The following is a 25,974-nucleotide window of genomic DNA, read 5'->3' on the forward strand; positions in this document are numbered from 1 at the left end:
GTAAGCCAATGGGGCTCAAAACTTTTAAGCTCCAAAAAGGACTAAATGGCAGCATAAAAGTAATCCATACGACTTGAGTGGTTTAATCCATGTTTTCTGAGGCGATATGATTGCTTTGGGTGAGAAACAGACCAAAATTGAAGTCCTTATTCACTATAAATACCAGGAGAAGCAGTAAAACCTACTATAAGCAAATCTCAATTTTCTCTTCATTTAACCTAATTACTCTTCAAACAATTGAGATATTAAAGAGATCTCATATCTGATTTTTATTTTTCTCCCTATTGGATGTCCAAAAAACATGGTAGTACCGGCTTGGCCCTGACCTGTTCACAGACAGGTATCCATCATGACATAAAATAAATTATAGGGAAGTGAACATCAATGTTTTATAAATTTGCGCTCCTGAATTGTTATGCAGATTCACACAGGCACCCAAGCATGCACAATATGCACACACATACACACACACACACACACCGCTGATTCCAGCTTGATTCCTTAGGCCTAATTGAACAGGAGGATGTTTAATGAACAATGAAATCAGGTCGTTACAATCAGACATATGGCCATGATAAAGAGGTGGGCAAATCCTGTTGAATGCTGACATTATTAATACTGATTTATAAATATGTCCCAGGACAGCATCAGTATTGAATTATTGTGTCTTTATGTCCTGCCACAGGCACCGTGATGGATCCTCCTCTCTCTTCTGCAGGTAGATGCAAAGCAGTAGCATGCCAGCAGACAGGTGAAAGGATTGTTGACTGCATAAACGAGCACTCTGGCAGGGAATCAAAGGCACCCATGGTTTAGCAGGCCTGCTGCCAGCCTGGCAAATGAATGTCTAATTCCCATGCATGCATTCAAATGCATTTGAGCCTAACATATCCACAATCAGAATCCAAGCTCATCTTTCAGAGTTCCTGTCCTCTCAAACCCTCTAATTCACCATTGTGTGGTGCATAAAACCACTGACTGCTGACCAGACAGCGAGAGGGATCCCAGAAAATGCTATCACACCCTAATAAACCATTGAGCTGAGTAGCCAGTTGTCAAATCATTCACACAGGTATCAATGGACACAAAAGTGACAAAGCGTACACAGTCAAGAGAGGAAAAAAAAAAAAAACCACAGTCCTCCTTTCATCTGGCTCTGAATATCTAATGGAATGGGTAAAACAGCAAGGATGCAAGTATGCTAGAGAGGAGACCGAGGCTAGTTGCAAAACGGGGAAGTTGTCACAGTGGCTATAGCTCAGTAACTTGTCTAACTTTGTCTAATTACACAAATGCTTCCCTTTTCTAGCAGTAGTTTTAAATGTTGGATTTATATGTATGACATTTTTAGTGAATTCAACCAAATTACATAAAACAATATTTCCTGTCTTTGAATCTGATTGGACGAACAGCATTCCAAGAGTGCTGATTTGTAACACTCCGCTTCACCAGGTCTGTGGATTTACAAATAGTGGTGGGGATTTTGATTCATAATTCATTTTGATTACATTCACTGAATCGTTCAGTGACCATTTCTGGAGATTGCATATTTACTCCAGTAGGTGGCAACCAATTTATGTTATGAATGAGTCATTCAATCAGTGACTTGTAAAAACCACCAAAACAATGGAAGTAAACAAGAACGATTTATGCACTTAAAGGATTTGTTCAAAAACATTGATACCAACTGTGCTGATTTACGGCACTTCTGCTCATGTGATATTACTTAAATATCTTCATATTTTTGTAATTGGATATCCAAGTGAACTCAATAAAACTACACTGTCATACATTTAGGGAGGTTAAACTGTCTTCTTAGAACAAGAAAATAAATAAATGTTTTAAAGAAATAACAGGTTGGGGAAAGTTGTCACATATGTTGCATATGATGTACAGTAATACAATTTATTTATTACATTTTCTGTTTCTGGCCAAAAACAATGGTGTAACAGGGTTAAAATGGGAAAGGAGGAGGTGGGAACCAGCTGAACAGTCAAAGTAACATTTAATTTAAAAAAAAAGACACAAACACAAATGCACACACGGCAGCTGCGTGTGGCTCTCTCTCTCCCAAACTGCCACATCCGGCTGAATTTATCCCTCTCCTCGGCTGATTAGCCATCATCACAAATGGTTTGATAGTTTTGGACAATTACCTTTCACATTTGGTATTCCATGAATTGTCTTATGTTTTCATAATTGTTTTGCTGTTTTCATGAAAAGCCTATATTTGGCTGTTTAATGGCAGGAGCCAACGTGACAAATTACTCCATGTAATATGACAACTATATAAAGGAGGATGTTGTCACAAAAGGGTGAATGTGTTAAATTAACTGTATCTTTTTTTACCTGTACAATAATGGTGGAAATGTTCAACAGCATTTTAGGCATGACTTCAATTTATGTGCCTATACAGAAGTTGATTTTCAAAAATAAACCTACTCGGAGAAATATTCGCTGGAGTAAAAAGTATAAAAAACTGGCCCTGGTCTCTTCTACAGTATGTGAGTCAATACACATACAGTAGCTAAAACGGGAGACAGGAAATTTCAAGACATTTCTTTCCTCCACTGACTCTTTAGCCGATGGACCCGGAACAATTTGTAGGCAAAAATGACCCAAGTCCAGTGCACAGGCACTTAGCCGATTTTAATTATGCATGCCATGCATCCACTGTTCAAATAACAGTGTCCGCTTGTTCCTTGAAAGTGTATCAATCTGAGTCAAGCACTATTTACAGCAGTGGAGTAGGCTGGCCCTTGGGGAGAAAACCCCAGCCTGGGCTATGAATGGCTGGAGCAGCCTGAAAGTATACACACATTAGGCCATTGCACTCTACCTCCATACTGGCACAAATAAGGGCCCTCTATTCAGGAGTCTGGGGGGAAAAGATGCATGTCACCATTGGCGGAAAAAAATGTAGCTCTTTTGTAAAGCTTTTAGAGTAGGTGGTGTGTGTTTATCCCAGCAGTGTGACAAAGAGCAGGTACTATAGGGTTAAGGTGCAAGTTGTGTGTTTTGTATATTTGCATGTATATTTTTCTGAGAATATCTGTGTGTGCACATTTCCTCATTTGCCTCTGAAAAACTTGTTTTACAGGAAAAAGTTTTAAAAATGAATTGCTCCAAGCAATGGATAGACTCTTTCCAGCAAGATACCTAAAATGTGCTTTAGGTTGTGTTTAACATAGAGACCAGGGTAAATGCAATTATGTGCCTGGTCAAAAACTGAGCCAATTTTTACATCTCCAGGTTTGGATCGCAGTCCAAATGTAAAGTATAGTGGGGTAAACATATTTAGTGGTGAATGGGAGACCAAAGCAAACATTATTTCCAATTGCTCCAACAGCTAAAGAACACTATCACATTTCCAAGACTTTACAAAAGAGGACAAACAGAGAGAGCAATGAACTGATAGTCAGAAGAGGTAAAAACTGTCTGTATTTGAAACCCCATCGCATCTGTGATAACTTTTATTTTATTTATGCCAGTGTAACATCAAACAAAGAATAATGTTATAAATTTACATTAAAGGTGCTATAAGTGATTATTTTTTTATTTTTATTAAATGAAATGAAAATTGCTCTTTTACCTGTCAGATATCACTGAAAGAGTTGCCATGAAATATCAAACTGTCTCTGTAACAGCCCAGATAATAACAGGGAAAAGATAATTTGCTTAACCAATCAGAAGACATTCTGCTTGCCAATCAATGCATTCACAGGGAAACCCATAACGGTATTGTGTCCTGGGTGGTTTGTTTTCATTTTCATGCCCAAAAGTTGTCATTTTCATTGTTGATGGGTTTTCGAGTGGGGGGATCGCGCAACCTTAAAGCCCAGGGCCCCACCGGGCAGTCAAGGGCCCCTTGCCACTGGCCCCATTGGCCTGGTCGGTAATCCATCCCTGGATACTTTGACAAGTGCCAAATTAAAACAATTGCAAGAAACTGCTTTTTGCTCCTGTAATGATAATACAAAGGTCAAACAATATACAGGTGCATCTCAATAAATTAGAATGTCATGGAAAAGTTCATTTATTTCAGTAATTCAACTCAAATTGTGAAACTCGTGTATTAAATAAATTCAATGCACACAGACTGAAGTAGTTTAAGTCTTTGGTTCTTTTAATTGTGATGATTTTGGCTCACATTTAACAAAAACCCACCAATTCACTATCTCAAAAAATTAGAATATGGTGACATGCCAATCAGCTAATCAACTCAAAACACCTACAAAGGTTTCCTGAGCCTTCAAAATGGTCTCTCAGTTTGGTTCACTAGGCTACACAATCATGGGGAAGACTGCTGATCTGACAGTTGTCCAGAAGACAATCATTGACACCCTTCACAAGGAGGGTAAGCCACAAACATTCATTGCCAAAGAAGCTGGCTGTTCACAGAGTGCTGTTAACAGAAAGTTGAGTGGAAGGAAAAAGTGTGGAAGAAAAAGATGCACAACCAACCGAGAGAACCGCAGCCTTATGAGGATTGTCAAGCAAAATCGATTCAAGAATTTGGGTGAACTTCACAAGGAATGGACTGAGGCTGGGGTCAAGGCATCAAGAGTCACCACACACAGACGTGTCAAGGAATTTGGCTACAGTTGTCGTATTCCTCTTGTTATGCCACTCCTGAACCACAGACAACGTCAGAGGCGTCTTACCTGGGCTGAGGAGAAGAAGAACTGGACTATTGCCCAGTGGTCCAAAGTCCTCTTTTCAGATGAGAGCAAGTTTTGTATTTCATTTGGAAACCAAGGTCCTAGAGTCTGGAGGAAGGGTGGAGAAGATCATAGCCCAAGTTGCTTGAAGTCCAGTGTTAGGTTTCCACAGTCTGTGATGATTTGGGGTGCAATGTCATCTGCTGGTGTTGGTCCATTGTGTTTTTTGAAAACCAAAGTCACTGCACCCGTTTACCAAGAAATTTTGGAGCACTTCATGCTTCCTTCTGCTGACCAGCTTTTTAAAGATGCTGATTTCATTTTCCAGCAGGATTTGGCACCTGCACACACTGCCAAAAGCACCAAAAGTTGGTTAAATGACCATGGTGTTGGTGTGCTTGACTGGCCAGCAAACTCACCAGACCTGAACCCCATAGAGAATCTATGGGGTATTGTCAAGAGGAAAATGAGAAACAAGAGACCAAAAAATGCAGATGAGCTGAAGGCCACTGTCAAAGAAACCTGGGCTTCCATACCACCTCAGCAGTGCCACAAACTGATCACCTCCATGCCACGCCGAATTGAGGCAGTAATTAAAGCAAAAGGAGCCCCTACCAAGTATTGAGTACATATACAGTAAATGAACATACTTTCCAGAAGGCCAACAATTCACTAAAAATGTTTTTTTTATTGGTCTTATGATGTATTCTAATTTTTTGAGATAGTGAATTGGTGGGTTTTTGTTAAATATGAGCCAAAATCATCACAATTAAAAGAACCAAAGACATAAACTACTTCAGTCTGTGTGCATTGAATTTATTTAATACACGAGTTTCACAATTTGAGTTGAATTACTGAAATAAATGAACTTTTCCACGACATTCTAATTTATTGAGATGCACCTGTACTTTTCTGTCTGTGAGGTCATCAAATGTCATATAGGGCATGCTAAGAGGGCATGATGAGTTTGGTTTTCCCAAATTACATATCTAAAAATGTGTCTTATTTCATCTATTGTGTTTTCTGCTGTAGTCTGTGCAAGATATTTTAAAAGATTTTAAAGCAATATTATTCAATTTAGGTAATCCGTTTTCATAAAACATATGGACACACTAATATAATAATGCTTTCCATTAACATTTAAACAAGTCTAAACAAAATTCTGGAATGATATTAGTAAACTACACCCAAGGAGTTCATTTACATGAGGAATCTGAAGAGTTCTGAAACTGCTGTACGAGTTTCTTTATAATGCAGTATACTTAATTATTTATTTTTATTAAAGGATGAAATTCCCCAACTGTGAGATATGACTGCAAGTATAAGCTTCACCACTTTACAAAAGAGATGTGTACTTAACTGTCTCAAAGGACGCACAGTCTGTGCCTACCTCGTCCGGTGTTGCTGCATATTCTGTTCTATGCAAATGTAACTCCTACGTAATGAACTGCATTTACCTCAGACAGTGAACTCAGCATGTTTATGTAAATGATGGCACATCACAACCCTCTAAAGTCCACTTTGGAAATGTTTCATTTATTTTGTTAGAATGAAATGCAGTTTTTAAAAGAAACTTTTCAGATTCAAGGCTAGCTCTTGTTTTACTTTAGCAATCATGATAACTTAATGCAATTGTTTCATCTAGCTCTGTGTTGTATGTGCTTGTTAGTAGAAGCCCTTTTTTGCTGTTACATTGTTCTTGCTGTACTCTCACAATTCTGCTGATGTCAAGGAATGCTACATGACTAAAACTCAAAGGGAACGTTACATATTCATAAACTTAGATTCCCTTGTAACAAGTATGCATCCTGTCATAATGTTGCATTATTCATAAGACATTTAAAACCAGAGTGAGGTGCAACACGAAACATTTATCAAAGACAATCAGTGGTGGGTGAAGTACACTAATCCTATAGTTGAGAAAAAGTACAGATACTCTGATGAAATATTACTCCAGTAAAAGTAAAATTACTCTTTTTAAATTTCCAGTTGAGTAAAAGTACAAAAGTATTTGCTTTCAAATGTACTTAAGTATCAAAAATAAAAAGTACTGGTCAATTAAAGGAATAGTTCACCCAAAAATGAAAAATTCTCTCATAATTTACTCACCCTCATGCCATCCCAGATGTGCATGACTTTTTCTTTTCTGCAGAACACAAATGAATATTTTTAGAAGAATATTTCAGCTCTGTAGGTCCATACAATGCAAGTAAATGGTGACCAGAACATTGAAGCTCCAAAAAGCACATAAAGGCAGCATAAAGGTAATCCATATGACTCCAGTGGTTCAGTCCATGTCTTCAGAAGTGATATGAAAGGTGTGGATGAGAAACAGATCAATATTTAAGTCCTTTTTAAACCATAAATCTCCACTTTCACATTCTTTTGTTTTTGCCGATTCACATGCTTCCTGCATATCGCCACCTTTTGGGCAGGGAGGAGAATTTATAGTAAAAAAAGAACTAAAATATTTAATATTTGTTTATTGATATTGTGTCTAGCCACCATTCACTTGCATTGTATGGACCTACAGAGCCGAGATATTCTTCTAAAAATCACCATTTGTGTTCTGCAGAAGAAATAAATGTTCCTGACTGTAAGTTTCATACTTGAAAAGAAGTCTTCTTCGTCAGAAGTGCTGGAGGTATCATCTGGTGACCGGGACATGATATCTTCTCCCAGATGATCTCTGATATAGTCCTGACCTGAAACTGAATAATCTTTAATAGCTACCAATTCATTCAAACTTTTTTGCAAACATACAATGCATTTTCCAAATTTAAATTGTAAAATGACAGCACAGTACAAAACAATACAACAGTAGTAAGTATGGTTAAACTAATGCAACTTGATGTGAATGCAATAGTACAGTATGATAATTTGAATTACATGATTACTCATATTATACTGTAAAACCATACTGGCATACATTTAAGCAGGAGTCACCTGTAATGAAAGATAACCAAAAGGTTCACCTGTGCTCTCAGGTATTTTTCATAAATGTCAGATCAGTGCAGATTGTGTTTTAAATTGTATACGATTTATTTATTATGATATCTATAGGCCAAATAACGGTTTGCTATCTTTGCAAATCACCAGTTAGCACTTCTTTGCTATTTTATCAATCATTTTGTGCTTCATAATAGTTGTACTGTTTACATTTTATGTATAATTGCAGGATCCCACTGTGAAACCTTACCCCATATAGTGTGACAACATACCCCACTAGACCAACGTTTAATTAACTGAACCCTTGTCATGGCCAAAGACACTGCACAGATGACACGGTAGATTGCAAGAAAGCTGGCCAAATCTGGTTTCATGCTTTAGCCTAGCTATTAATTTTATGATTTGATAATTCCTAAAACAGTGATTAATATAGATTTTTTTAAAAGACATAAAAAGAAATAGACCAAATAAACTGTTCTCGGCACTTTGCACAAGTATAGCTTTATATATACTATATTACCTTGCAAACTAATTTGCATTGGCAAGCTGCTAGCAAGCAAGTGCATTCGTGGCAGTTTTATTAATATGATATTAAAAATTACTTACCTTAATGTGTTTTTTAAGTTTGACGGCGAGTTATTGCTTGGCAGGCACAGAAGACATTTAAAAATGGCACTGACGCTATTTTCAGTGCTTTTGGCGCTAAAATGCATTGGGTAACATACTGTACATCTGAGTGGTAACCCTCGTTTTGCAGAAACTCTCGCGAGTCTGCATTTGTTGCTAGGTTACGGTTATAGTCTCGCGAGAACAAGAGCTACAGGTCTATTTTTATTTTACGCTGTTTATTAATTTATTCATTTCAAAGTAGCGAGGAACAGAATGTTTTTTTTTTTTTTTTAAATGTAGTGGAGTAAAAAGTAAGATATTATGCTTTTGAATTTAGTCAAGCAAAAATAAAAGTTCCCTAAAATATAAAGTACAGATAATTGAAAAATGTAGCCTACTTAAGTACAGCAACGAAGTAAAAATACTTTGTTACTGTCCACCAATGAAGACAATGCACCATTTTTCACAAACTTATTCAGAGTGCGAAAAGTGACACTGTTGCCTCGTCTTCATGGAGTAAAATGGAAGCAGACATACAAAAACACTCACATGAACACACTTAGTCTGTGGGCCAAGATATTTTAGACTATGAAACAACTCCATTGAATTTGCTATTGCTGGAATATACATTTCGGTCCCCCATATCTTAAATACTGTAATCCTCTAAACATTGATTTGCATAATCCAGTTTAACAATAATAACAGAGAAGACAAAAATGAATAATAACAATTATAGTTACATTTCATTTTCCCCCTTCAGTTTCAATGCCCCATTTTCCAAAAGTGACGTATGGAAATATTACCAATTATCCTTCAAAGAAACCCAAATGGCATGGAAATCTGTAATCAATGCATACTACATATTACTAACGGCAATCATCCACAGCTGCTAAGGATAAATGTTGAGCAACTTAAACAAATGGCCTACCATTGCTTCTAGAGCTCTTAAAGCAGACATTTAAAAAAAAAAAAAAAAAAAAAAACCTGGACCTAATAGGATCTCATCTTTCTGACATTGCCCGACCAATAGGAGGATTTGCTGCAGGCATGTGTGCCATAGTCCAGATGTTAAAATGGATCTGCTGTGTTCCAGGGTGGCAGATGCTCTATTATTTTGACTGCCGCAAAACATTTCTTCTTCAGAATTATAACTAAGCTCCTCTTTCTCCTTGCCATCTAAAAGGCTTAGCAAATAAATGGAGGATTTGAATAAATCACAACTAATAATTCACCTCACAGTCTGTCTTCTCCTCTCACCAAAACCCATTTATGGACATTAGAGCCCGCTCCCTATGATATTGACAGCTACTTAAAATATTTAGCATCAGTTTAGACAGCTCAGTGCAAATATAATAAAAACCCATATTCAGGGTCTGTAGACTGATTGTAGGTGATTTGGGCAATTTGCGAAATGTCTCAGTGCGTCTTCTCCTATTGCAGATTGGCATCACTTTTAATCAGTCAGTTTCATGTTTTGCCATTTGTGGTTTCAAAAAGGCTAACTGAGATTTCCAATCAGGGCAATTCTGAACCAATGTGCACGGTAAAAAGTGGGAACCTGCAATTGTTAAATAAAGGAGCTATTTCTACCTGATCTAACCCTTAAAGTTAACTTTGTTGGTGTAACCAAACACATTCAGTGATGTTAAATCATAGTTTTGACTTGAATGAAGCAAATTAATTTAGATATTACAACATGAAGCACATTTGTAAGTTAACACTTTTTTTCAGTACTGTATATAAAATTTTGCCTTGTAACATTTCATATGAGAATACATATTTATAACCAGTTGTTAGATTTTTGCTACACTTCCAAGTCAGTGAGAACCACTACCAGAGAACGGAATCATAGTCAAAATTCAAATTAAATTAACCTGCATTTACTAGCAAGGGAAACATAGACCAAAGGTATTTAGCAGTAGAACCCTCCATTACAATATTCATGAGCTGAAATTCATTATCTCAAATACAAATTACAGGCCTTTTAACCTTCCTAACATAAAACATTAACTTGGTACATGTTTTTTTTTTTTTATAAGTACATATACATTTAGGGATCAATGCTCCTTTACCCCCCCCCCCCCACACACACACCTCTGTCCTGCCCCCATTTGAATCAGCTTGATTGCCTGCTACCTACAAACAGGAATAGCAAACATTTAACCTCACCATGTTACATCAGCCTACCCACTCTAATGAGCAGTCAGCGCTGACAGCCGCAGCCTTGCAACTGTGCGGACTGGTGCTCCTCTGCAGGCCTCCTGCTGTAAATCACTCAGAGGCACACACTCACACACAAGCCCAGTCGGCCTGTGGGTAATGCACCAGATCACCAGCGCCTATCTACAGATGGATGCCCACTTCTGCCGCCTGCATGGTTCTTTATGAGTGCTGCATAGAGCTAGGGAACCTCTGCCTCCAAAATGCATCCATCCTGTGCCAGACACTTAGGCAGCAGCAGCCTACAGCTCCCTCCTGGCCCCCTGCCCCCCTTGTCCAAGTGCAGCCTCCTGAGAGTCAAGGTTACAAAGTATGAAGAATGGCTGTCAATGGTACATCACAGTTTATGACCTTAAATTGTGACTGAGTGCATTCAGAGGATGTGGTGGACATCTGCTGTCCCCAACAGTGCAGAAAGTCAATATTAAATGATGCCTGCCTTGTTTCTTTTTTCTGTTTCTTTCCCTGTTCCTCTCCCTGTTTGTATTGAGCAGAACATGGTAAAATGTTATTTTGAGAATGGAATTCTGCACATTACTGTGGTATAACATTGCAAGTCATTAAATAAACATTGTTCCATCTCTCTAAACTGGTAGCATAAATGTGATTTTACATGCTTTGCCTACATTTTGTTTTGCATATCAAAATGACATTGTAACAAGTGGTAACAGTGGCCAGATTTACCTTAAAGAGCTATTTCTAACCAATCTAACCATTAAAATGAGTTTTGTTGGTGTAACCTAATATAGTCAGGTTGATACAGTGATGTTAAAAATATTCTTGACTTGAATCAAACCAGTTAATTTAGATGTCACCCAATGAAGCACATTTTTAGGTTACCAATATTTTATTCGTATGTTTCCCCCATGCATGTTTAGAAATGTTTAAAGGAACATTCCGGGTTCAATACAAGTTAAGCTCAATCGACATTATTTGTGGCATGTTGATTAATACAAAAATGAATTGCAACTTCTCCCTTTACAAAAATAAAAATTAAAAAAGCACAAATCTGGGCAACAGTGAGACACTTACAATGGAAGTGAATGGGGCCAATCTGTAAAGTTAAAATAGTCACTGTTTCAAAAGCATAATCCCAAAACGTAAACAATATTCGTGTTAACATGATTTTGGTGTTATAAAATCGCTTATTGTTTCTGTGTAAAGCTACATGCAATTTTACAACTTCGTTGCTATGACGACATAATGCCGTAAACCATGTAATCTACGTAAACGACGATTTAAAGCTTAAATAAAACACAAACTTTAACATTAGAATTAATGTAAGTGCTTTAGCAAAAATAAAACTTCACATTTCTGCCTTTAAACCCTCCAAAAATTGGCCACATTCACTTCCATTGTAAGTGCGACACTGTAATCTCGATTTTTGCGTTTTTTAAAGAAAAGGAGGGACAAGATAAAATATTTGTTTGTGGTAATCAACATTATGCCACAAATGCTGTCGACTGAGCTTAACTTGAATCAAACCCGGAATATTCCTTTAAAAGCCTTTTATCCCCATAACAGTTACAAACTCATAAATAAAAAACGATGCTTACACTGTCAGTGATGTGTTAACATATCGCATTTTGAACTGAAGAGTTCTCTCACGTGGCACACAGCCCTCTTGCCTTCAGTGTTGAACCCACACCATTTATAGCCTCGCAGTAACCAACAATCTTATTATGAGATTTAACTTTGCCCTAACTGGACTTGTGGATGAGCAGTACTCTGACTGCGCTCCGTAACTCGACTAATAAATCACGGGCAATAGTTATAACGTGCCGTCGCTGGCGTTGTGACAGACAAACCTGCTCTGCAGCGATATAACGGAACTCCTGCCATGTGTTCTGTATGTGCGGAATACATAAAAGCTCTACCTTGAATTAATCACTCGCTCTTTAATGGATCTTTGAGGATCGCGATTGACGCAGTGACGAGCTGCAGCTCTTTGTATTGCGAGGCCAAGAGGAACCTTGTAATTTTGTCTTCCCCCATCCGATATCTACTGTCTCTTAGAAAATGTCAAGGGGGTTTATGGTGACATAGGGACCCTGGTTTTGGTTACAGAGAGACTGCAAGGCTCTTGCTTCGCTGTGCGAAAGAGGTAAGTGAAAATGTTTTGGAATGCAGCTCTGTCGCATCTGCAGATAGATTGTAGATAGATCGTTGGTTTTGTTAGACGATAAATGAAAAGAAGCATCGTAAAGCGCAACTGTAATCTGTAACAGAATTTAATGTCATGCAAGTTACGTCTGTCTTTTGCACATCCGCGTATTTGCAACAAATGACTCGGTGTGTTTCTGTCGGACTTATCTAACTTATAAACGGATCATAATGCGTTGAGAATTGACGATGCACCTAAACGGGCTGGAAATGATCATGATTCGCGTATTATTACATATAGGCGTAATGCAAATTGACACTCATTCAAAACTACACTGTGAAGTGGGCGCTGTGAGCGCGTTTCTACTGAAGAGCATGGAATAATTTTACATATACTGAAACTGCATTTGTGCGTTAATGCATTTTGCTGAAATTATACATCAAACAAGTCAGCACTTGGCTAATGTATTAATCTGTGTTTTAGCCAGTTTAGGTGTTATTTTAATCCAAAGCGTCTCAGTTAGAGATGTTACAGGCTTTAACGTAACACGAACATCTCCAGACTGTGCCAAATGTTTCAGGACCCTGGACAGCGACCTGTTTCGTTGGCCGCTAGAGTTCGCCTTCAGCCTTAAAACTGACAGCTGAAAGCCCACTTTCCGTCCTCAATCACAGAGAACTGCGTGAGAATAGAGTATGTTCTATCAGTGGCTAGCAAATACGCTTATCGTAACGCATTGTGTCTGTTTACATCAACAAAGCTCCGAAAGTTTTCCAGAGAGTGGTAGCTTGTTCATCCATTTCCAAAACAGTGAAGAATAAAAGTGTGGTTGTTATTGCTTATTGTAAATATAAAATATAAAATCAAACTCATTCATCACTAGTTTCGATAATTTTGAATACAGTGAGCGGCAACTAAGAACTTCTCTGAGAACTGCACTTTAGATTGCTAAATTAAGAAATCATTTGAAGCCTCTGAAGCGAGATAATAAATTATTCATAAATTGAGACAATAATTGAGTTTGAATCAAAGCTAAGATTGAACGCATGACAAGTTATCCTACTTTGGAATACGTCATTTCAACGAGTTTAGAAATATATATTATAGCTTAAGTGCTACTTTGAGATGAATAAAAAGAACACTTTGAAACAGATTGCCATGTATGTAAACCGCCAATTACATTTGACAGGACAAACAGTTTTAGTCCAAATCGAAGCATTCGAATGTTGTACTTCTAACTGTAAAAGACTCCCAAAGTTCTAAAACACAAATATTTAGAATTAAAGAAATATAACTTGTAAGATACAAAGGAACTCGTTCATTTTTGCCTAATCGAGCTGAATTTTGATAGTCAACAATTAGCTATTAGCTATTTTGTGTAGGCTACCTCAAAAAGTGTTGTAGTAAAATAATGGAAGTTCAGGAGTCCGAACATACGTACGAACGAATAGTGTGCGTTTGTTATCGTTGCTGAAAGATCAGTTACTGGATTATAACTAACTGCCTTGAATTTTTTACAAACAGAAAATCCCCACCCTTTCTACAAACGGTAGGTGAAAACAGGGCGAGTCTAAATTTTCGGCAGGAAGATTTTTCCCAAGAGCTGTGCCCAAACATAACTGACGTTGACTTAATACGTTGGGCCGTTCCGAACGCGTTCTTGCGCTGAAAAGACGCAGCGCAACGAATAGAGCAGAACGCAACTCTCTCTCTCTCTCTCTCTCTCTCTCTCTCTCTCTCTCTCTCTCTCTCTCTCTCTCTCTCTCTCTCTCTCTCTCTCCACGTCTCTCTTATCTTGATTATGCAGCTTGAAGATTGAGTCAGCTGTTTTGTATGCAAGGTGTCTGAGCCAGGCTCTTTGTGGAGGAGAGAGCAATCGTGCCGAGGATACTGACAAAGAGCGAGGGGGAGAGAGATGCGTAGATTGATAGAGAGAGAGAGCGGGAGATGGCAAGATGGGGGTAAAGAGAAGGTACGGGTCTATATTCGCAGTGTTGGACATAATAGATCAAAATGGAGCGTATTAATATCATATTACCTTCCTTTATATATAAAAATTATATTTTATGCATGCAGCACTCACATAAGGCTTAACTAATTAGTTAAGTGTGTCTACTCATCCTCATAAAATACACCTAGACTACCACGGCTTTATAAACATAAAAGAAGTGTGAATAAAACATGGACGATGGGACTTTTTCTGGAATGCAAGTTGCTGTGCCTGTTCCAGCTCTGGTACAAATGGAGTGTTGTAATGCAATGTGAATTTATTACAAGCTTTGGGATTTCATAATTGTTAAGCACATGAATTCTGTACACAAATGTATATTCATGTTAGACATCAGGTGTCTCTGAATATAAGTCATAATTGTTCAGTTGAGGCAAGTCACAAATTATACATTTTTGAGTTTAAACCACTGCCACAATTCCTACAAAAATTGTACAGTGACTTACTTAATGTCCAAATACATATATACATGCATCTGAAAATAATTAATTATTTATAACATGCCAGTGTTGCATGTAGCAGTTTTTAGGAAAGGTACAGATAAGTACCTATACATAGATGGGATTAAACTCATTGCAATTAATGCTTGTATATTAGAAACAGCCTAGGAGCTTCATGCAATGATTTGACATGTCTAGATGAGACTGGAAGGACCCTATTTCTATTCATATTCTAGTTACCTGGTACTAAGGTATTAAATTAAGTAGGGAAAGAGGGGCTGTCTGTGGCTCTGAAAACTCTTGAGAGGCTGTCGGACTGAAGTGGCACAAATTTGCGACTGGATCTGTCTTGTAGCAAAATAAAGGTTTTTACCATACCTGGATGTTCTAGAGTTTTGAATACAGTGACTTGAAAGTTCAAGCAAAAGGCCTTACATTTTTTAGATACTCTTTCACTTTTGTTATTCTGAGCTCAACACATTTTGCCGGTAATGCATTGATGTGTAGGGAGAGTGTGACTGTAAGTGCTAAGCCTTGGGACTGATTGAAATTGATATGTAATTAAAAACCAAAGCGAATGCTCAGAAAGTAGAAAATAGAGGTTTCAGTGAGTATCCAGAGGCCCCAACACTGCGTTAAATAAGTGTCTGTAAGTCACAGATTCTGTGACTGTAAGACACAGAAATTAGAAAGCTAATGTCCTGACAGCTGTTGCCCTTGAGTGCTGTTTTATTTCAATTTAGCAAAGCAAAGAATGCACAGTTTTTATGATTGTATCTCTTGGAAAGTGCACAAATGGCATTAACAGCACATGTTTTTAAAAGTTCTAATTATCATATACTCAGGCAATTTGAGACTTTTGAGCATTGAAAATTGTGGCACTTGAACATTCTGATTAGAATAATGGCTAAATTATATGCAAATCTTGTACAAGGTTACATCACAGATTTGTCATTGTTTTTAACAGGATCAATATCCTTGATTACTCTGCATGTCAAGTAAGAGCTGAAGCGTGCATATTCAGACACACACATAGTAAAATTGCTACAATTCCTATTTAATGAATTGTCCACATTCCAATTACTGTAATTAGCCCACATGGGAAACAAAAGTCCTTAGCGATGACTCCAACATGATTGATAGATCCACTGCAGTCCAAATATTGGTGAAAGGATTTCAAGGTAGATTCTAACATAAAGCTTGAGTCCAGTCTTGTGCTCTTGTAAATTCCATAGATCGTTCTTTATAAGGGTTATAGCTGGAAGAGAAAGCTTCCTGCCTTCAACAGGTCCCTCACTGAGACACACAAGGGCACCAATCCTCTCTCACTATGATCAACACTTTTTAATTTCTACTTTCTGTCATTTCTCTCTGAGAATGTTGAACAACTACACTTGTCCGTCTGATCCTTTGGTTGGGAATGTAGTGCTCAGAGGCTGGGTTCTGTGGCATCATGTGGATGTTTCACCATGGTATTTTTTTAAAAAAAAATGTTTTTTATTTTATTTTTTTACATTTTTTATTTTTTTTAAATTTACAGCAACCACAAAATTAACCATGGTTACTACATTAACACCATATTCCTGAACTAACACCATGGTCAATTGCAATAAAACTATGGTTTCTGCCCAAAAAACATGGTTACTACAATAGTAGTAATAGAGTTATGCAATCTACACACAAGCAATTCAGAGCCATGGGAACAGGCATGATCGACAGACCCCGCCTCCGGATCAAACCCTCCTCTGCACTCCCCGACATTCATAGTGACAAATATACTGCAATTAAATCAACATTCATATTAATTTTTATCTATTATTTAAAGTAGTATTAAAGGAAATATTAAGAGTGGAAACAGGAAATCGGATGGGAAAAAGAGTAGGATAAAATGCGTATTCAAACCACAGTCGCTAGGACAACAGTACGCAATCACACACCATTTTACACCCCAAGCCAATGCAGCAACATCTATTGTTTAGTTTGTCATATATTCCTGTGGTTTCACCAGACTATTTGGGTGCAAATAGCTGCACTGTGTGGCAGATGCTATTTACACAGGTGTGCAAATAGACACTCCTTAATTTTTAGTATTAAAGAATTTATTCATCAGTGAAATATAGGGGTAAAATAAGTGTTTGAAATTGTAATGATTATGAAGATAACAATAAATATGGTTTTGATGATGAATTAGAATTTAGAAAGCATTATTAATGTCCCATTTTATGGATTTAAGTTTAGTCACATCATTTAATTTATGCATTTGGCAGATTCTTTTATACAAAGCAACACAACTAATCCAAAAGATAAATGTTTTATCAATTCATGCATTCCATGGGAATCAAACCAATGACTTTGGCAGTGCTAGCCCAATATTTTCAAACAGTTCAGCTACAGGAACAATTCGAGCTTTAACGTGTTGCCTAGTGGGACAGAATAGGATCTGCTATTAGAAATGAGACATGAAAGAAAGTACAGAAATAAAGTATGAGAAACAGGTGCAGGTACATGGAAACAGCCAAACGACCATCTGCCATAGAATGCTTCTGGCCCCTGGTAAAAAACTGTCTCATACTTGCAGATCTGATTAATGTCCTTGTCTGCTCACCAAACACAGTTTTAGCAGATGTGAGTTTGGGATATTCTGTATTTTTGTAACTGACAAAAATCTGAGGATATCTCAGTGGAAATGAAATGGAAAACAAAGGTGATATCATTCATTGTGTGGTGCTCTACATATGGCAATAGAGGAGAAAAAAATCTGCAAAAGCAAACACAATGTCTGTCTTTGTGTCATCCATATCACTGTTTACTTTCTGTTGTGAAAAACCTCATGTATAATCTTACTGTGTAGCTTGTTCATCACAGTAAATGATACTTCATGTTTATGCCATATGACAATTCTAACAGTCCACTTTTTCAATTGTCCTCCTTTTCGTCCTCCCCCCATCAGTCGCCAAATTGAATCTGTGGGGCAATCTAGCCGGTGTAGAGTCATAACGCAAACAGAAAATGCACCTTCTTTTATTTCTGACAGACCTATCTTGTTCATGGTGAGGTGTACAGAAGAATGCTTTTTGTTTGACAAGATCACATAGAAAAGAATGGGGGCAGGTTATCAGTCCTTACATTAAAGATCACCAGAGACATGAGCTGTGCACATTTGAAAAAGTGACATTTATAGTAATAGCAGATATCAAACATTTTCCATCCCTTTGAGACAAGTATTTGTTATTTTTCAGTGCCATCCTAACATTTATACAAAATTTGAACTTCAAATACAAAGACAGTGGCAGACGAAAAAAATGAGGAATGTCGGTCAGTTGGAAAAAAAAAAGTGTAAGTTGTTCACCACAGGGGAAAGTGCTTGTTCAATTTGGCTTACTGCCTGCTATTGAGAACATCTTGGTCCTGTGGTTGGGCACAGTGGGACTGTTGAAATGACAGATAAAGTGTTATCTCCTCAGAAAAGGCACCTCAGGAGATAAAGGGATAGCACTGTTTACTTAAAAATTATCATTCTTTCATAATTTCTCACCCTCATGTCTCAAACTCGTATGATTTTCTTTCTTCAGCAGAACACAAATGAAGACATTTTGAAGACATGTATTAGGTGTTTTTGTCCATACAATGCAAGTCAATGGGGTCCAAAAATTCCAAGCTTCAAAAAGGACATAAAGGCAGCATAAAAGTAATTTATACCGAGTGATTAAATCATGGTGAAAACCTAGCAACACTGTATCTAGTTCGTGTACAGCACTCTGCGCACATGTCAAGCACAAGGAAGTATGAACAAGCTTCTCTAATGAATGCGCCAAGGAGACTGCGGATGTTAAGATGTATAGTGAATAAGGACATACATTTTGGTCTGTTTCTCATCCAGAGTGGTCATATCGCTTAAGAAGGCATAGATAAAATGTTATGCTGCCTTTATTCTCTTTTCGAGCATGAAAGTGACTCATATTATATGGACAAAAAAAAAACTCATGCATCCTTCAAAATATCTTTGTTTGTGTTCCGCAAAGCAAAGAAAGTTATACGAGTTTAATACGGCATGAGTTTGAGTAATTATAATTTTTGGGTGAACTATACCTTTAACAACAGGGGTGTAGCAATCATTTTAACTTAAGGGGAAATGCACACACACGTTAGAAATGTATAGGTTCACCCCTCCCTCACACTTTTTGGGAACTAAACATCATATTTTAAACAACATTTTGCTTGATCACATATAAAAGACAAACATTGTAGCTGGCAATGTAAAACAACTTTAAAACCAAGCAAAAGCGTCTGTCCATATAGGACTACTGGGTGAACGTCACATAAATAATATTCATGAGTGAAGTTGATACGTTTTAGAATGTGTCTCGCTCACTTTTCAGGTTGTTCCTTTGCCTCTCGTTAAGAATAATGTGAACACTGAAATGGAGGAAACACTTCCAACTGCACCCTACAATGATCTGACCCATGGTTTTGCACAATAGCATTGATACTTAATAGAGAGGAAGCATTACAAAAGAGAAGTTCTGAAAATAAACTATTGGGCTGCACAGTTCTCTATACCGGACATTAGCAGTCTTCTTGATGTTGCATGTGACAACAATCAACAAAGGCCTGCCACTGTTAACACGTGTTATGTCCACTAAATGGAACCAGAGCATGACAAAGCCAAAAGGGCAGAGCTTCTATGGCCAATATGTGTGTTGCTAATATGCAACATTGATCCCTGTTTCCAGAATCCCATTAAGGACTTATATGGTTGTTCAAAGTTCAGGAGATAATTAAGTAAAATGTATTTTAAATTCTACTGACTGCAGATTGGACCAGCTGCCAAGATGGGTTTAATGCATCCTCAGATTTTAAGGGCCTCTAGGCATTTCTGCCACAATGGATCATAAATTTCAGTTTTGGCTGGCAGAGGCATTGTACTTACCTCAAGTATCTGTCCATATTTTAGAGCTGAGGATTGTTTTAAATCATTCATCCAATGTCTTTTTAAGAGGTTGTATGATTAAACAGCATCACTTCCATTAGAAATCTTTGAGAAATCAACTGATATTCCCTTACAATGCAGATCGAAAGAGCACAGTTACCATAGAAACTGTCTCTGAAGTTGCCGAAAACATACAGTACTAGCATCTACTTATTAAAAATGTGCCAATATTCACACAGTTCGTTGGCCACTGTGTATGCTAACACTCCAATTAGACTGTCTCAAGGTATGGTGGATGGGACCTCTGTTCACTTCATGAAATTTCATATTACGTTTATTTCATTCAAATGTGTACATGCACCTGAAATAGAAATATATACACCATTCTTGAAAGGTTTAAGATATTGACTACAAAAAATCTCCATATTCATTTAGGAATGAGATGGTAGTTTGATATAATCCTGCTGGTTTGACAGTCTGCTTTAGTATCACATCCAGATTTTTCAGACACTCTTGGAAGTGTAGGCAGAAATCTTAATTGCTTTAATGATTGGGCAATTTGGTTAAAGTATATTGAACAGTCCATCCAAGAACATCCCAGAAGAACTGGGTTGCTCAGAGGTTGCACTGTCAAAGTTCAAGAGACTTAAAGGGATAGTTCACCCAAAAAATGAAAAGTCTCTCATCATTTACTTACCCTCCTGCCATCCCAGATGTGTGTGACTTTTGTTCTTCAGCAGAACACAAATTATGATTTTTAGAAGAATATTTCAGCTCTGTATGTCCATACAATGCAAATGAAGGGTGCCAAAATTTTGATGCTCCAAAAAGCACGTAAAGGCATCATAAAAGTAATCCATATGACTCCAGTGTTTTAATCCATATTTTCAGAAGTAATGTGATGTGGGTGAGAAACAGATCAATATTTACTGTAAGTACTTTTTTGCTTGACATTCTTCTCCCTGCTCAGCAGGGGGCAATATGCAAGAAGAATGTGAATAACCAAAAACACAAGAAGAACAATGTGAAAGTGATCTGTTTCTCACCCACACTTATCATTTTGCTTCTGAAGATATTGATTTAGCCACCGAAGTCTTATGGATTACTTTTATACCAACTTATGTGATCTTTGGAGCTTTAAAATTTTGGCACCCATTCACTTGCATTGTATGGACCAAAAGAGCTGAGAAATTCTTCTAAAAATCTGGGATGGCATCTGGGATGGCATGAGGGTGATTAAATGATGAGAGAATTTTAATTTTTGGTGAACTATCCCTTTAACGGAGTTCAAAGTTATCAGTTGGTTTCATTTAAGCATCAAAATGGTCTCAGATGTTTCCTTTAAATGTCCTTTGGAGAAATAATAATAAATAAATTCATAAATACAGTCTGGTTCAGGAAGTGAAAATCTTCCAAAGGGGAACTGATTTTTAATGATAAAAACCTTCAAAAACAGACCTACCATGAGCACTGAGGTTGTTAATTGATGGCTTCTGCTTCTGCTGAAGCCATCAAATTTATTTTTTTATTTTTTATTTTTTTATTGTGTTTAATAGCTGAATTCCTGGTTAAGAACTACACTACCCACGATCCTGAAAAGCTAAATTGCTTTATGTGATTGTAGTTGATTCACTCATAAAAGATTAATCTAAGAACTTAATTAAATTAAGAACTGGTTGGTTGCATTCATGGCTCTGAATGCTTGTATGAAGACCTATGAAATCTATATTCAAATAATTAACTAACTAACTAACTAACTAACTAACTAAATAAATAAAATAATGGGAAAAACCCTTTTGTAAACAATATGGCTGATAAAAGTGGAATGCAAATTTTTGACATGGAGTACAGAGTTACAAAATTAATGCATAGCTAAAATAATCTGGTCTTTGACATCTTGACCAATCTAAGCACAGTGATGTTACTGAGATTTACATTTATTTAAATGTATGCATTTGGCAGATGCTTTTATCACCCCCCCCCAAAAAAAAAAGAAAAAAAAAAAAAAAGAGATTTAAGACTTATCTGGAAGAAAAACATGATATTTTCCTTTGCTGCCGGATTATAAAAGCACAAGATTGTGTCTGTTCTTAGGTCTGTTCTGGAAAAAAGATAACCACAAAAACCTATAGATTATTTTGCAGCCTTTTAAAAAGTGTTTTTGTTTGTCAGTGGTTGTTTTGCCTTGTGTGGTTCCAGCCATGTAAACCTCTGCCTAGTCATTTGCACAAAAGCGGCCTCTCCAATGATGATGGATTGCAGCAAAATGAAGGTGGACATAGCATTGGGATTTCAGGGCAAAGACTTCACAGAGTAACACCTACTGAATTAAATCAATTTAACTCACTATATCTGGGTGCCCTTAGCAATAAAGTCGACCTCACTCCATGCCAAGCACAAAGAAAGGCTTTACAGAGAGCATTGCATTGTGATCAGGATTGCATTCCGACATTCATTCTCCCACCTTTTCTTCCCCGTCTGTTCATATGCACATCCAAATTCCAGGTGGACTTTTGTAATTACCTCAGCATGTTGTCATGCTGCAAAATGATCAAAACCCGTCCCTCATTTTCACGTCAATACATTCAAGCCAAATGAGGTGATAATAAACAAGTCCTTCACAACAGCCTTGCTTGTGTTGTATGAAGATGATTTGCAGGCCTGCGTTTTTTATGATTATAACATAGGCCCGACAGCTGGTTGCAACAGAGGTGTCTCCCCAGCTGCAGGACGCGAGGCTGACGCTTGACCTGTTGTCTGTACCCACATGCCCTCTGCTTCTCATTAAACAGCACCTGCTTTCAGAGCCAATCAGAATGACCAGATGATTACCTTTGTGAAGGTGGAGAAAGAGTGGAAAAGAGAGATAGGGACAGATAGAGAGAGAGTGAAAGGAAGACAGAAATCACTTTCTCAGTGTAAGATTAGAGACTGCAGTGTTAGTGAGGTGTTATGTTGAAGATAAATATGGATATTTATGCGTGCCAATTACAGCTTCTCACTTTAAAACTAGACCACCTGAGCCACAAAGCAGTGAGAGAGTTAAAGACGTTCAAACATCTGCTCTGGGCTATGCTTGAGTAGGAGAGCAGGGAATACTAGAACGTGAGCAGGCCGTGCTGTGGGTATTTACTTCCATCTGATCCTATCGCTTTTACAGATTTGTGGAATAAGTGTACATGCTGTTAAAATGTCTAGTAGATTTAAACCTTTGTGGAGAGGGCCACTGCAGTTTTAAAGAGAAATCAGAGGTTTGAGATGCAAGGAAAACAGCATTTTTTTTTCTGCAAGCCCTGTTTGTGTTATATATATGTGGCAGAGGGGGCGTGGTCAAGCATCTCTCCGGAGAGAGAGAAAGCGGTAAGGGCACTTGCACCTGAGCTAGATTATGTCTAACACCTGTCTCTAATTCCAGTGAGCAAGGGGAGAGCAGCATAAAAGAGCCACACCCCCAGCAGACAGGGAGAGAGAGACTGGCACAAGGAAGGCCACATTGCTACAAGCTATTGTGATGATTGTGTATTGAAGTTAAAGTGTTTAAGTAAATATTTCCTTGTGAAGCTGTTTAATTTGTGAAACTGTAAGCATCAGGGTGGATAAATTTAACACCAACCTGAACCAGGAAACCTCGCTTCTGGCCTCCTCCTTTCCACTGAAAAGTGTTACAATATATATATATATATATATATATATATATATATATATATATATATATATATATATATATATATAAAAAGCCATTAGCAACTTTGTTTTTGTTTTTATCGCAACTTACCGTACAGTGCATTTAAAGGTACATTTTATTTGGATGTGTTCCCTGTTTGTCGAACCCATGACCTTGGTATTGCCAGCCAGACTGATCTCACACTGAAATCAGAAACAGTAGGTTGACTTTTCTTCAGCTAAAATCGGTCTGTGCTTACCTAAATGCGAAACACTGCCCCCAGTGGCCAAAATGGTAAGTGTTGTTGGGCATATGAGCACATGTGTAGCTCCATTCTTTGAGTGTGTTGTCCACAGATGGGTGCCAAAAGCAAGTGAAAAGAAGCAAGTTGTTTTCAGCTGTACAGCTGTAATATAGTGAGGATTAATGCATGTTTTATAAACTGTACAACTCAAATCCCAAACCTGTAATGTAAGAGGGAAAAATGTAACCTTTGAATTGCGCTCGTCACTGATTATGCAAACGTGATTACTTCCTGGTTTCAACTTGGGAACAGAACCGGGTCTCCCACGCTGTTGATGTAATGCCCTTCCAGTCGCGTTGATCATGTTGTGCCAGTACCAGTTAAGCTACAGTATCACTATATTCATGCTTTTTTCTGTTGATATTTAAATATTTTCTGTTTTAATGAATACTTACTGATCAAGCCTTTCTCGAATGAGATTTTTAAAAGTATATATTGATTAGTAATGCAATATTTAACACACAAGGCTATGAAATGCAATCGATGAACTGTTAAAATAATGAAAAGTCAGAGGTGCTGAGGATCATGCCTTTAGTGTGCAATTCTTCTGGAGTCTAAAAAAAGTAAAAAAGAGATACATTTAGAAATAAAGAATGATGGTAGTTTGATATAATCACTTTGAGCACTTTAAAAGGTGCTCAATTTTGTGCTGGAGAGAAGAGGAGCATGATTTACCAAAAAAAACAAAAACAAAAAAAAAACAAATAGAACAATCCACAATTTGAGGAATGATCCAAATAATTAAAAAGCTCTTTTGCAGAAGACTACATGCTATTTAACTCAGAGGTATTGCACACCCTGGCCTTCCTATCTGAGGTCAACAGTAAAAGGCACAAGATTGCCCTTATACGCTACAAATACCCTTATACGCTGCCCTTATTCCCTCCCAAATATATTCAAACTGCTTCCAGCTAATGCTCTCAACTGTATCTTGTCCTAAACATTTTGTGCTTGTACAGAAAAGCAAATGAATGAACAAAATGTGTCGCTGATTTCTTCTCATACCACAAATAAATTCCAAGCCTTTTCTATCTCCACCCCCCAGACACACCCAACTCATACTTCTAATTTCTTTCTTTTTCATTTTAAATTTCCTAAATGTAATCACTGAATCTATGAATCTCTCATAGGATGTGCCCAGGTAATAAGCCAGGCAATAACAGAAGTGTGATCCTTCCTGAGGCAAACCGATCCCGATCTTATTAGATTAACGTTACACAATTCTCCAGATTAGCTATGACTTATGACCTTTGAATTAATCAACCCCCTCAGTTTATACGCTGTCAACCTTATTTGTTATGAGTCTGACTTTTATTACTCCTCTTCACCCGTGAGAGTAAAGCATGCTAGTGGAAATACAGTACAGTGCCAAGGCTCTTAAGGCACCCAACTGCTTAAAATGTTGAGGCTAGGCACATTAATCATGTTATAAAAAGGCATAAAATCCAATTAATTCTATTTGATATTCCAATAAGATCTGGGTCTGATTAAAAAACTCTAATCGCTTCTGACTACCATATAAATCCACATTACCCAGATTCTGCACAGTAGGAAATATCCCTGTGAGTGCGAAAGAGAGAAAGAGATTTTTTTTATTTTTTTTTTCCAACCAGACAACTGTATCCCTAACTGTCTGATTGTATTTTCACGCTTGAATGCTTATCTCTGGTGGTTAGTGCCTTTTTTTCTGTGTACTTTTAATTAAAGCAGTTTTGTCTTTCACCTCTCATTACTAACACTGCACCAGAAACCTCCAACATTACGAGCCATTGTAAAGCCAATTTTGGGATCATATATATGGAGTTGGGGTTCAAGTTTTAATGCTTATATATATATATATTTTTTAAATATAATCCAGATATAGTGCAGAATCTTAAATATGGCATGCTTATTTTATTTTATTTTTAAATTTATTTTATTTAACTTTTGTCATAATGTTTCTTTTTTTATTTTACATTTTTCAAAATCCTTGAACGTTCTGAATATTTCCAGTTTTAAATTAGATATTGAATCACAGATTTTAAATGTGGATTCTGACTTTTGAACCTCACTTTATATATGTAAAAACATAAACATGCTTTCCAG

The sequence above is a fragment of the Myxocyprinus asiaticus genome, chromosome 13 (assembly GCF_019703515.2).
Source record: "Myxocyprinus asiaticus isolate MX2 ecotype Aquarium Trade chromosome 13, UBuf_Myxa_2, whole genome shotgun sequence".
Classification (NCBI taxonomy): domain Eukaryota; kingdom Metazoa; phylum Chordata; class Actinopteri; order Cypriniformes; family Catostomidae; genus Myxocyprinus; species Myxocyprinus asiaticus.